Consider the following 13,378-nt stretch of genomic DNA (forward strand, 5'->3'; position numbering starts at 1 on the left):
ACCATCATTAGCAGGAAGAGAAGGGTAGTTTTTAAGATGTTGGATCCTGTCGGCATTTTAGTTATAACCCCTTAATTCCCACTGACAAACCAAACCATGCAAAATCATGTATAATTAGGGCAAATCCGGTCTTGTCTTTAGAATAAAAGGTTTTGTTAAACAATGAATTATAGATTCTAAAAAATGAAGTAAACGAGGGCAATAAGAGATTGTGTTTAACATAAATTGACCTTTGCCTTATGTATGACATACAATGAACTTTTATCACGACAGTATTGGTATTAGTACCAGTGCTGAGGCTGTTCAACAATCTTTTTGAGAGAGGAAAAATATTTGATTGGATAATCTACAACATAGAGAATCCGAAACAAAAGCCACAAATAATATGTTGGCTTTTGTCTTGTCTCTTGTGATGTTGTGGACTTCAAAAAAATTGCCCTGACTTTTGATGCAGCCGTAGGACAGAATTTCACATTTAGCTTTGACATCTTTGACAATTGGGGAGAAAGGCAACCTTCACAACTTTAAAGCAAGTGCACATACAACTTAGATCAATTGTATTCTTTAAAGGTGCTGACGGAAGTCACGACACTCAAACCCCACTAAATCAACATTTCAAAGTCTTTACAGACCTCTCTACTTTTGTGGTGGAAAAAAGTGGATTGGCAAGGCTTCATTTACATGGTTTAGAAATAGGTAGCTGGCCTACATTGAAAAAGAATTGGGGCTTTAATCAGATATATTCCCTTTACAAGGCTGAAAAATAAACTTTTCCTTTCATTCAGAGGGGGAAAAGTTGAAAAATAAATACTTTTGAACATCAAAGGCAATCATAATTGACATGTTACATCCATGTAAATACATCAAAAAAACCTTCAGAGAGATTTCAATGAAATAACCTATAATGTAGGATGGAGGGAGTTGGGTTCAGAGTATGATAGATTTTAGATTTCCCCTTATACCATTCTGGTCTCAAAAAGTGAGAGAAAGAGCTGGGATTGAGAAAGCGAGAAAGAGAGAAAACTAAGTTTGAGTGACTCCTTGAGCGAGCCAGATCTGTGGACCTGTCAGTTGATTAGTTCCCTTGATTAGCATTTATAAGAGGCCCCAGTGCTCTATTATTTGCATTCCTATTTAGCTGTGATTTTGTGGAGGGCACACCGTGATTAAACTTGTCACTAGGCCTGATTGACAGGGTCAAATCTTCACATTCCATTCTACTAGAATAAAAAAAGGAAAATAAAACCCTGAGTGTGTCAGTTTCCTTCTTTTGCACACCCACCAAGCTTGGTAATTATTGGTGATTCTCTCTCTCTCTCTCTCTCTCTCTCTCTCTCTCTCTCTCCTGCTGTCATGTCATCTCAGATAGGTCAGGAATGTTTTAATTTTAGGGATAGATTCTGCCTGTCAAGCAAGGCGCGATGGCGTGTAGTTCAGGAGATGAGATGTGAAGGGTGTAAAACAATAAAAAAGAGAAGGAGATGGAAGAGAACAAAGAGGAAAGAGGTTCACTTTATTGGACAGATTTAATTACTCTGAATGGAGATTAAAGCAGAGGATTCACTGAGGTGTGAAATTAACCCTTGATTACTGATGAAGCTCGGTAGAGAGACAGAAAACAACAGTTTGGGAGAAAAAGATTGACCACCTTGTAATGGTGAAACAAAATAAAATATATATATTTTAAGTGTAGGCCTAGATCACATTTCCCTGAATATCAATGTTCCATGGTAGCATGCATAAATGGCTGGGGATAGGTGACTACATTATTAACCATGCTGAAAATGCTAACAGGAAAAGACTCAACATGATCTGAAATGCAGCAGCTTGGTTGCATCAGAGACTGCTAACCTTTCGGTTAGACTGAGCTGCCTCCCCAAGGACGGGGTCCTTCGAAAAAAATAAAAAAATAATTAAAAATGCAGAAATGAGGTGATGCAATCTGCTCAACCTGAAAGATGTTATGGACTTTCATGAAATTTAAAATGTCTAACTGTATGTACTGTATTTTTTATATAGTTGTGAGAATTATGGATAGAATTGATAAATAAATGATGTGTTATAAAAGGGAAAATACTTCAAATGTAAGGACTTACATCTTCTTTAAAAGTACTGCTTTAGCTACAGTAAAAAAATACATTTTCTGCTCACTTCATCAGTTTAATGTGTAAAACATCCTACTTGTCCCTCAATTGTCTTAATTGTTGCCTTTGCTGTTCCTCCAACCTATTCTAGTCTACCTATTCTAGTCTAGTACTACTGTAGGCAGACTGAAGCCAAAGTACCTAACAACATAATGTGTATTCATCTCACTATGGGCCACACATTATTGAGCAGTCATCCAGAAAAGAAACAGGATATCTTTCTCAGTTTAGACGTGATGTTCACAACTCAGATGCGGAAAATGTACTGCCTCAACAAGAGGGTAGATGTTCGTATAATTAGCAGTAATTAATGAAGAGAGAGGGAAGACTCGTTTGTATTTTAAATTATCTTAAATGATCCCATTAGCTCTTGTCATACTCGTGTACACAAAACAGCATGAGTTCAATTAGATTTCATGTCATATTAAAGTGGTTTTATGCCACTAGATTTGAAGTCTTAAACTAGCCATTTTTTATCATGTTTTTGGGTCACCCAAACCCATAGCTTACCCATGCTAGGATTCAGTTGTACAATACACAATGCAACAATTAATAATCTAGGATAGTGACAAAGACCTGGTGTGATCAGATCCACTATTTCATATCCCTATCAGGAGGTATTTAGGTGCCCAGTGAAATTCCTCAGACATTTACACAGCATTGCAATCACAGACCAGAACCTATTTGAGTATAAGACAGGAAAAAGGCCTTATATCCCACCTTTTTATATCCTATCTATGGTGGCATGACAGCATGCATACAATAAAATATGTACCCTGTCTGGTCTTTAATGCACAGTCACACATCTCATTCCTGCTGGTGGATAGACAAGGGAGGAGGGCAGAGAGGAGAAATAAAGTGCCATAATGAATCTAAAAGGCATAATTCATTCAGATCAAACGCACTCAGGGATGAGTCATGCTCTGGTGAACTCTTCTGACCACTGACAGGGCTATAGACAGGGTAGGGAAGGGAAGAGAGGGGGCGGGAGATGACGAGCATGCATAAATTCTAATTATTCCCAGTGTATATTATCCTGAAAATGGCCGTCCTCACAGTGCTATAGCCAATGAAGCTTTTCTCTAACAAAAGCCCTCTCTCAATGTCCCCACAGAGTTCATATGAGAGGGCTTTGGAGGAGAGAAACGTGAAAGAGGGGCTGTATGTAGCTAGGACACAAGAAATGAGGGCAGTATGGTACTATATAGTAGGGGAAAAGACCTCTCAAGCAGTAGGTTTGGTGAAGGAAAGGTAAGATAATCAATTAATAGTGGCAGTAATTGGGTGTGTGTAAAGCGGTAATGCTGTAATGAAAGTCATCCATTGTGCACGTTCTCTCCCTGGCCGATGAACCATCCCCCCCATCATCCTTTGGATCTCAGGTGCTTAGCCATGCAAATCTGCCTGACAGCCCAGTACATCTCTGTCTGCCTAATTGGACAGTATAGAGTTGTTTATGGATATTGCAGACATTTAGGACTCAGTTGGGGGCTGCTCAAAAATCATTAGCAAAGGGCCCCTGTAACTGGACTGTCAACTTCACTCCACAAACGTCAAAGCCTGCGATAAAAAATGTTTATCTCTGTCAACCACACCGAAAGGAGCTTTTTAAATGTAACAGTATACTTGCTGAACACTCAAACATGTTATAATGTGAGGAGCTGAGTACTAGCAGCTTGTTATAAGCTAATTAGCAAACCAATCCATCTGTAGGATTTGTATCGACTCCTTTAATGTTTACACAATACTTGAGAATAGAAGTATGGTATAATATGAAATGTCTAAGTCCCATTACAAATATTATTTGGTAGTGTTAGGAATAGCTAGATGAGAGTAGAGATAGTAGAAGGCTGACTAATTGGTTTCGTAACAGTAGTGAGTGATAAACATGACTGATTTTAGAACTGCTTGACATGGTCTGGTTCATGCCACCTAACCACACACACACACACACACACACACACACACACACACACACACACACACACACACACACAATGACTCAATGACACCAGGGAGAGTACACATATTTGATGACTTCCACATCTTAGTCACTTTAAAGCAGAGGAGCTTCCTCTCCCAGCACTCTTACCTTAAGTGAATCAGTTAGAAGTGAACGCTGCCAATGCTATATCTAGACGCCACAGTATTTTCCTCACCTGAACATCCCTTTGGATACAAACAGATGAGCAGCCAGGTCCTGGCTTATGAATCTCCAAATAGAAGGCACTTTGATTTGCATGGGTGAACATGGCGAGGCTGGGGAATAGGTCAGGGGGCTTCAGAGCTTTTAGAGTGATGAGGCTGTGCCAAACCAGGTGACTACTGTGACCTCGTACACAACTTCAGTAAAAACCAGGGAGAAGACACTAATAAGGTAACATCACCAACGGATAGCAGGATGACTAAACTCAGAGGGTAATCTAGACCACAGTGAAAAAAAATTCAATGCACTGCTATATGTTTATCACTAAAGCTATGGTAAATCTGTTTTTTTTACTTGCTCATTAGTACATTTGAATGATTCGTGTTCAAACCTGATCTGCAACCTCAAAGAGAGTAGGTCCTTTATATCATGTTGCTAGGGTCTACATACTGCCTGAGGTTACCCGTACGTACAATCCATGAAAGACAAGCTGCACATGCACATCTGTATGAGGTTAAACAGTACATGCTACTCAGCTAGATCTGTAGGCTACAGACAACCACAAGGCATTTCTAAACGAGATGAGTAGCAACAACAATCAATAATGCCCCTCTGATGTGGAGCTCTGGTGTTATTTTGTAAGAGGAGAAATTGCGTCTGTATCAATTACAAATATCATTGCATTTTGTAAATCCAGTTGGGTCAGTCAGTTGTATTGATTGAATGTAATTGATTCACTGATTAAACGTAGCTAACTACAACCTTTGATAGCCCACACATTAGACGATACAGTACACACAAGATGAGAAGACAAGACAAGGGTAAATCCAGAGGAGGTACCGGCCGACCCCTCATATCATTTCATCTTTATTGCTGAAGTCCAATCAATGGCAAACCAGTGTCTATTGTCTGCCGTGTTCTCAGTCCCCTTTGCCTGTCCCTGTCCCCCCCACCCCCACCCCCCCACCCCCACCCCCCCACCATCCCCCCATTACAGAAATGTTTCTTCCCATCAGTGCCTTTACTTATCACTTTCCGGGTGACATTGAACTTCCTATGCCCCGGCCGCTGAGACACATCTCTGAACTCGCACAATTACTCTTCATCCCCACTAACAATTTAGTAATGAAGTATTGATTTCCAGATTCCCCTCTTATGGATGATTTTAGATTTTGTTTGATAAACTGTGCCTGGGCCTCTAATCTGCACTGTCCCTTTCCCCACTGTCTGTAAAACAAAGTGCCACTGGAGGGATAATGACCAGGGAACATCGATGAACTCATTTCATCAATTTGTAACACTTGACAATGAAAAAGGGCAGACATTTTTCAAGCTGCAATGTCAAAGTTTATTGCTCAGGGTACGGTCTTATTGGAAGCCAGACATCTTGAGCAGCGTTCAGCTCTAATTTATGGGCCCCTGTGTGCCAGTTACTTTTAAAGGAAATGTTTGGATACTGGGAGGATATTAGTGTTGCACCTGGGTTGTCTGATTTTCAGGGCCACCAGGGATTCATGTGTCATGTCAGAAAATACAAAAACAGAGAGGAGAGCCTGAGACTTTGGCTATTTGCAAAGCAAGAAGAATGCTATTGTGTACATGAATCATGTTGTGGAGATGTTACATGCTAGTCACACACACAGATGTAAGGGCGGAATGTACTTTGAATTCCAATGTTTTCTAGCCAAACATGCCCTCATTGCCCAGCTATAGAGTGCTGCTAACACAACAAAAACATCATTATGTTTTCCAGATTTCTAGATTCGTAATACATGGGGCAGCAGTTATTATAATGAGAAATACTTTTTTCTATTAATTTCAGTCGTATTCAATTCATGTTGTATCTACATAATAATAAGAACAAACAATTCCTTAGAATGCTAGATAAAACCAAACAAGTTCAGTATACTGAATTTAAATGTCGGTCTCTTAAAGAGAACAGCCGACAGTAAACACATAGACTCATGTTGCTTACAGTATTCCGTACATTATACACACACATTTAAAGATCATATTTTGAATAAACAAACTCACATCCTGAACCGTCTTGCCTCTGTCCTCGGGCATCTTTTCTGTATGCATTTCCATAGTGTTACATTGCTAGAAGCAGATTGGAACAGCTGACAGAAATACTAACATCATATCACCTTTCATTCTCCAACCAGCTTGTTGAAATGATACTACACTCTCCAGATTTGATTGACAACAGACGTTTCTTAAGCCTCTCCTCTTTACCTGTAACTGTAGGTTTTACTCCCAAATCAGAATTTCACAAGTGAGAGCACACACCTGTCTTTAGACTGGCTGAAGAGTAGAGAAGGAAAGCAAAAGAGGCCTTTCAGGGCTAGATGGATGATATCTCCCTTAGACCCAAGGCAACCTCTCGAAATGCCCCATCTGACATAATATTCTCGCTCTCCCGTTCTCAAAACCATTGGTCTTGTTTTATTTCACCTTAATGTCAGCTGTTGTGTGGACTATTATCCAGTGCAAAGTCAAATCATTTATTTCCCCTTGTTGTTCATTCTGTGTAGACGGTGAGATCCGAGGAACATCAGACAATTTAGAGGGAAAATCCCAGTTCAGCTCAGAGTAATCTGATTTCCCTTCTCCCCAGAAATCTACATGCATAGTGCTTATCAACTAGATTACTGGCAGGTAGGAAGCATAACCCAATTTGAGGTTACTTGTTTCTCTGTATGTAGTTTTCAGTGTCAGATCGCATTAGAGGAGGAGGGTTATTGCTTTGTGAAATAGGTGTAACTGCTTCTCTTCTTCTTTTTTTACCAGCAGCTCTATCCATTCATTCCCACGCCTGTGAATAACAGTGGCACTCTGACCACAATGGTTAAAACCAAATCACTGTTAGACCGACAAATGTAAATGCACAAATAGTATAGCTCCACATCTACAGATAACTCAACCTGTGACCTATGTGAGATGAATGCACTGTATGATGTATGTGACACACTTCATTGTCCTAACTATAGCATATTGAAGTGCACAGCACACCCCCCCCCAAAAAAAAAATACACTTGATAGAGAAACTGTTTGTGCTATTTTCCACCATGCGCTAGAAGTGACAGATTTGAGACCAAACCACTGGAGTGGTGACAGGGCTGGGAGGGCTCTTATGTGGTTACACGTGTCCCAGGACGGACAGTTAAGGCACCATTTCCCACTTCCTGCTGCACGCGAACTCCCTCTACTCCTCTCCCCCACATCCACACCCATTACACAAGACCTCGGTGTAGGACTGTGTTACAGATGACCCCTGTCCATGTGCTCTCAGAGGTCAATCCCCCCACAAACGAGAGCAACGCTCCCTCCCCCTCTCCCTCTCTCCCTCCTCAGAGGTGATTATTGATAAAGAATGACATGCTGATGCAGACACAGGGGGAAATACACTCTGGGGGGCAATCACTTCTGCTTTTCTGCTTCTCACCAGGGAAACCAGTCTAATGTATAAATATACAGTAGAAGTATTCCCCTGACTTGTGAAGAAGCACTGTAAATAAAACAGAAGGGGGGGGGGGGGCATCAGGAATGCAGGGAGCCATGTCTGTTTCCTTTAGACACGGGGCTCCCTAATATCATTTAGAGTAAACAATCATCTTTTCTGCTGCACTGGAATGGCCCATGACAGGCAAGGTCAAGTTCATTGAGACCACATGCATTGCTATGATGTATACATCATGGGGCCAACAGTGAAAGTGTCATTTACTTTACCCCTTCAGACTAAGACCGTGTCTCTATCCTTAGTGCGGGTGATTGTGACGCATTGTAGTATTCAGATCTCTAACCCAAAATGAAAGCTAGAAAGACATCGATATTCAAAGCAAACAGCCTGCTTAATGCTATGAAAAACATGAGAAACATCAAATGAGGAGCTAAAGGTAAGACGATAGTTCTACTGTATTTTTCCTTTTAGGGCGTATAGTGTATGTCCTGTTTGTGAGTGCTGTGGGGTGGGAAACTCAGGCAAACAGATAGCAGTTGTTTAGGAGGTGCCATGTCCTACCAATCACCCTCCCCTTCTAAAGGGGCTCCAATGGCACCTGAGGGGAAATCTCATGGCTGTCATCCCAGAAAGCCTGCCGCACTGATGCCTGCTTACCATCTGCTCCCCATATGAACAAAAAAAAAAGACCAATTGTCTCAGAGAAGGCACCTCAATCACAATATCATTGTACTGCTATAGCCTGTTTTGGTATCATTTGGGTAACACATTGGAATCTGTGGTACCGAAAGACCTTTTTGACTTCAAGCATGAAAGTCCATGATCGACATCACACTATGGTGTCTATCTGGTGCTTTGAAAATGTATGTTCTGTATATCATGGAACCTGTCCTATTTCAGCTTGGACCTGGCATCTGATGATGAGTGGGGGGAAAACAGTACAGTGGGACCCTGTCAACATAACACGTCCTGTAAATAACCCCTCCATGCCTTTGGCTTTATCATTCTCTGCAAATTATTCCTTGTCCCTCCAGAGCCAACAAGAAATAGCATTATTTTATGGCATGGAGAGAGAGAGAGAGAGAGAGAGAGAGAGAGAGAGAGGGATATGGAGAGAAATAGAAAAGAAAGATAAAAAGAGGAGTCAGAGATAGAAAAAGGGAGATGGGCTAAAAAAGGTCCTTCAGGGAACATGGTGTAAATGAAGTTCCAGGAATGACACAGGCGAGCAATGAGGCGTGGATGGAAAATATACGCTGCACATCATCGGATAGAGATGCCAGTGGAAATGGCTTCATTGAAGTGTCAGCCCTCATCCATCAATCAATCATCCGCAAGAAACAATAACGCCGCGCGGCGATGGGGCGGCTTTTATGGGGCTTACTCATGGGGATCGGAAACAGCACTTAAGTGTAGTTCTGACACTGGGAGAAAAACAGAGGTGAGGTGCTGGGGCTTATTTCACATGCAGGTAGAGTACATAAGAAAAAGATGGAGAGGGGTGGATGGGGTTTGGGAGGGGGGGCGGGGGTCTAAGTAGACAGTAACCTCCCCCCCCCCCTCCACCCCAACCCCCCCGGCAAAAAAGGCTTGAGACATATTCTATCTATTCTTTTTTCTTTATTTTTTGGTCTATATTGTTGTGTTATGTTATGTTTGCTTTTTCTACACAGGCAAAATACCTACACTGTTCAGCATGATGAGTGCATCAATCCAAACTCGTAATGTCGTTTAGGAACATTTCTTTAAATAAACTGGTTGGTAGTTTATCATGTCAGTAAAGTTTTATGATTAATTGTATTATTATCAAAATGTTAACAGGAAACTCTCCTTTTCATACAGGAGAAACAATGTCTGTGTCTTGCTCTAAAATAATATCAACATTGGAGTATACTTCAGATAATTCACAATTACCGTTATAGATTAAGAATATCAGGCAATCTCAATAAACCAAACTAACAGAAAAAAACAAAAACATTCTCCCCAAAACACTACAGAATTCAGAGGTTCATTGAACGAACAGATCATACAATGGAAAAATAAGCAACATTTTTAAATGCTCCAACAGTCGCTTTTGCTGTATGTAACGTCTTTTGATTTCCCCAAACCGAGTCTCTTGATGGCTTCTCGGCCACATGAAACATGACACGTCATCCATTATTCTGTACGTGTGCCTTGCTATCTTAGCCCGCTCCATATGGCCCCTGTTGTCTCCAGACACCCAAATCCCTTTCCTGAGGCCAGAGGCTGTTTTTGTGGGAACCATTACATTGCTCCTCATCCTCAGAGGGATGGAGTGATGATGATGAGCAATCACAGCCAGAACAGACTTTCTGCCTCAAATTCTGACAGTATATTCTGCAATTGACCGTGTCCGCTTTGTTGGCCCAATTGCTAATTCATGCAAGTTGACAATCTGTTGACATTTGTTGAAAATAAGAGGAAAGTGTACTTACAGAAAGACAAACATGGAGTTTATTTTCTGAGTGAGGAGGGAGAAAGCTATTGCAGCACATACAGGCTGATATTCTGACACCAACTATTACAATGACATCCTTTACAAGGAGAAAAGCAGTCAGAGATATCTGGTAGACGCCTAATGAAGCCTTCATAATTCTTAGTTTTGGTTTCAGTCGTGGTAAATGTTTCTAAAACTGAACCAAACTATGCAAATCTAATATTGTTGTACAGATTAATTAATGTTAATATAGGCCGTGTTTAATTGTGCGCTTAAGTCTGCTGAGTGGAACTTTATTTGAGGAAAGAAAACTGAAAATAACTTGTTATGTCAGGCCATATACAATATAACCTGCATTTTTGTATTGAAAATAGAACCTGTTCACCTTAGATAGTTACCTTACCCTGTATCACAACAAACTGTCAGAGCGATAGGAAGCATTTTGTTAGAGATTGCCAACAAAGGAGGAATAATGCTATCAAATAGGAAAATTATGTAGCAATCAAAAGTTAAATGACAATGATCTCATGATATTTAGCACCACGCCTAAGAAAGTAATGTCTAGCTCCACTACATTGGAAGGTTGCCTGCACTCAAGTGACCAAAACAAATGTTTCTGTTTAATAAGCATATTCCCTGGAGTATAGGTCAATAATGAGTATCGCCATACATGTTGTATTTGTATTTGTATTGGGTTGTCCAAAAACTTGCCAAACACAGGTTGCCCAGGGTGAATTGAGACTAAAACATTCTAAAAAGTTGTGTTATAATTTTGAATGTTGAAATCATACACTGAAATGAAACCTTTCATCTAAAACATCAGCATCAATGCTTGTTGAACTCCTCAAACTCAGTGGAAAAAAGTAATATTTGCAAATAAACAGTGGAAATACAGAGTATCCTTTGCTTGTTATGGGGCTTTTTGACATAAAACCCTTGCAGCAAGTTTTGAAAAGCGGAAACTCTTACATAGAGAAGCATAATCTTGGAACTTGGGGATTGAGAGTAACAGGAAGCATGTCACAAGATGAAGTCTGCTTCCGTCCACTGCCACGCATCTGCACTAAGTTTGCCACAGTGTGGGGGGATCTGAGGGTGATGCTAAGTGAAATGCTCATTTTGCGTTTGTGATTACAAAGGCCCATGGGCGATATGCACTAATGTGAGCTAATGCAATAGATTACACAGCACTGGCCCTGGGGAAAAGACAGCAAACAGATGTGGTATACTCAAAAAGGAAGAGAAAAAAAATCAAAGTTTAAAGTGTTCAATGTGCTGGAGACTGTCCCTTGTAATTTATCGTGAAAGAATGCACAACAGTGATATTTTTTGTCAGTCTCCTTTTCCTCTTACGATTCAGCATCAAGGACAGTCAACAATACTGTGCCATTTTATGACTTCTCAATCTGAAGGGTACAACAACCCATAGTCCTTTGGGATAGCAAATCCAGGTTATTGCTGAGTCTGTATATTAATACATCCATGTTGCCATGGGGAAACACCACTAATATGCACAAGTGAATAGAGGGCACTGTTAACTAGATGTGTTTGATGGCAAATCGGATGTTATTGATAAAAAAATTACTAATGTCCATCATGTCCCTCCTATGATGCCAAACATATCCCCCTGCTTACACACAAAATAGTTGGCAGCATCAGCAACACCCATATCAAAACCGATCATACATTACAAACACACAGCACAATTATGTACAGTAGCTACTGTAGGCATTCCGGTGCATATTGAACCACCACTTCTGAGAGACTGGACTATATAGTTTGTATCTACTGCCCTCTAGTGTTTCGATTCTAGAGACAATAATTACCAGATATTCATTGGCCATACCATAGCTACCATAACCTTAAGGCCTATTGATCCTAAAAGGTTGATCAATTATTGCAGATGAGACTAGAAAGCAAAAACATATCCTTGTGAAAATTTGTTGAATGCTCGTATGACATATGTTCATACAGAATTGGTATAGCAATGCCAAATGAAAAGATGTACATATACATTTTTAAGCAAACATTTCAACACAGAAACAGACATGTTGCAAAGTTCAAAATCGTTTATTTACAGATGCAATGACCGGTTAACTCAATAGACAGTAAACCACTGATAAACGCATTTCATATCATCTAGGTCAAACACTTCAAGAGCCATACAAGAGTCTGTCAAATATTTTAGTCCAGGTCTTGAGGTGGATTTCTTCTTATCATACTCGTCCAGGATGAAAACATTTCACCATTATCTTGAAGACTATTCCAATCTAAGAGTAGATTGCTAAAAGAGCATCACAGTGATGTCACCTTCCTGAGACGAAGAAGCAGTCGACCCAGAAATGCCTTCATTTTTATAGGTCACTGGTATTGTTCTGTGGAGGACTGCATGTTGTTTTGTTGTGAAGAGGAGGATCAATTTTCATGAATTAAGGTACTCAAATCAAATAGTGCATAATTCTGTTTTAGCACCAACACAGAAATTAGGGTATTATTTCTCACTGTCTTACAAATCTTTACTGTGCAAGAAGAGGATAATGTTAAAAATATATACTATGTTCATTAAGACAATATACAATTTTGAATAGGCAAAGAATACCAAATCATTTGTAATCCAGTAACTGTAATGGTTGACTTGTTTATCATTCAACAAAAATGTAACTTCTGTAGTAGAAAGTGAAGTTCTGTATTTAAATGTATATTGGGTCCATCCACACTGTAAATCATTGAGGAGTTGAGGATAATACAGTACAATTGATGTTATTCAAAAGACCTTTCTACAACATACAAAGTGCAAACTCATAAAGTGAAAACAAGCGAACATTAATGCCATGGCTATAATTTATTAGGCCATACCAGGGAAAGTCATAGAGAGCAGCATAGGCCAATAGTGGAGTGATTTCAACCAAACTGATGGAAGACAAGTATCTGCCAAAAGCATTAGCTAACACATAAACCTCAAACTTAGATTTAGACCTGCTCAAAATAACAGCAAGAAGAAAAAATGAAGAAATTACATTCTGGCTCCCTGTCCAATTACAGTGAACGGCAGCAATTGGTCTTCAAAACCTCAACTGTCTAAAACTGTCATCTACAAGTGGTTTTGAGATTACATCAAAAGGAAGGTGGTCAAATTTTACTTAATGAAATTCTACCAGGAGCGATCTCAC

The sequence above is a fragment of the Argentina silus genome, assembly GCF_951799395.1.
Source record: "Argentina silus genome assembly, chromosome: 8".
Classification (NCBI taxonomy): Eukaryota; Metazoa; Chordata; class Actinopteri; order Argentiniformes; family Argentinidae; genus Argentina; species Argentina silus.